The sequence below is a fragment of the Eriocheir sinensis genome, chromosome 45 (genome assembly GCF_024679095.1).
Source record: "Eriocheir sinensis breed Jianghai 21 chromosome 45, ASM2467909v1, whole genome shotgun sequence".
In the NCBI taxonomy this organism is placed as follows: domain Eukaryota; kingdom Metazoa; phylum Arthropoda; class Malacostraca; order Decapoda; family Varunidae; genus Eriocheir; species Eriocheir sinensis.
Window position 1 is genome coordinate 8,951,962 of NC_066553.1, and position 1,676 is coordinate 8,953,637.

General features: G+C 42.2%; 1 long non-coding RNA gene across 1 annotated transcript; it reads left to right on the top strand.

The window, feature by feature from the left end:
• Positions 1-841: 841 nt before the first annotated feature.
• On the top strand, positions 842-1,463 carry LOC126980818 (uncharacterized). The gene is made up of 3 exons (XR_007733608.1): positions 842-912; positions 1,141-1,277; positions 1,430-1,463. It is a non-coding gene; the product is annotated as an uncharacterized LOC126980818 (long non-coding RNA).
• Positions 1,464-1,676: the final 213 nt, after the last annotated feature.

A 1,676-nucleotide genomic window follows, 5' to 3' on the forward strand; every position in this document is an offset into this window, starting at 1 on the left:
AGGTTAGGTTAGGTTAGGTTAGGTTAGGTTAGGTTAGGTTAGGTTAGGTTAGGTTAAGGTTAGGTTAGGTAAGGTTAGGTTAGGTTAGGTTAGGTTAGGTTAAGGTTAGATTATAAGGTCTTCGCGGTAAGAGAGCAAGGTAGAGCACGTAGCAATGTTTTTAAGTTCGATGAATTCATATTGAGAAAAGACATAGGCAGGAATTCCCTTACCAATAGAGTGATGCATGAGTGGAATAGGCTTAACATAACGTGGTAGACCTTAAAAAAAAGATTCGATAAGTTCTTGGATAGTGAGGTTATGTGGGGTTAGGTTTCCAGGAGTATATTGGTGAGGTTATGTGGGGTTAGGTTTCCAGGAGTATATTGGTGAGGTTATGTGGGGTTAGGTTTCCAGGAGTATATTGATGAGGTTATGTGGGGTTAGGTTTCCAGGAGTATATTGGTGAGGTTATGTGGGGTTAGGTTTCCAGGAGTATATTGGTGAGGTTATGTGGGGTTAGGTTTCCAGGAGTATAATGGTGAGGTTATATGGGGTTAGGTTTCCAGGAGTGTAATGGTGAGGTTATGTGGGGTTAAGTTTCCAGGAGTATAATGGTGAGGTTATATGGGGTTCCAGGAGTATAATGGTGAGGTTATGGGGTGAGGTTTCCAGGAGTATAATGGTGAGGTTATATGGGGTTAGGTTTCCAGGAGTGTAATGGTGAGGTTATGTGGGGTTAAGTTTCCAGGAGTATAATGGTGAGGTTATGTGGGGTTAGGTTTCCAGGAGTATAATGGTGAGGTTATATGGGGTTAGGTTTCCAGGAGTGTAATGGTGAGGTTATGTGGGGTTAAGTTTCCAGGAGTATAATGGTGAGGTTATATGGGGTTAGGTTTCCAGGAGTATAATGGTGAGGTTATGTGGGGTTAGGTTTCCAGGAGTATAATGGTGAGGTTATATGGGGTTAGGTTTCCAGGAGTGTAATGGTGAGGTTATGTGGGGTTAAGTTTCCAGGAGTATAATGGTGAGGTTATGTGGGGTTAAGTTTCCAGGAGTGTAATGGTGAGGTTATGTGGGGTTAGGTTTCCAGGAGTATAATGGTGAGGTTATATGGGGTTAGGTTTCCAGGAGTATAATGGTGAGGTTATATGGGGTTAGGTTTCCAGGAGTATAATGGTGAGGTTATGTGGGGTTAGGTTTCCAGGAGTATAGTGGTGAGGTTATATGGGGTTAGGTTTCCAGGAGTATAATGGTGAGGTTATGTGGGGTTAGGTTTCCAGGAGTATATTGGTGAGGTTATATGGGGTTATGTTTCCAGGAGTATAATGGTGAGGTTATATGGGGTTATGTTTCCAAGAGTTTAATGGTGAGGTTATGTGGGGTTAAGTTTCCAGGAGTATAATGGTGAGGTTATATGGGGTTATGTTTCCAGGAGTATATTGGTGAGGTTATGTGGGGTTAGGTTTCCAGGAGTATATTGGTGAGGTTATGTGGGGTTAAGTTTCCAGGAGTATAATGGTGAGGTTATATGGGGTTATGTTTCCAAGAGTTTAATGGTGAGGTTATGTGGGGTTAAGTTTCCAGGAGTATAATGGTGAGGTTATATGGGGTTATGTTTCCAGGAGTATATTGGTGAGGTTATGTGGGGTTAGGTTTCCAGGAGTATATTGGTGAGGTTATATGGGGTTAGGTTT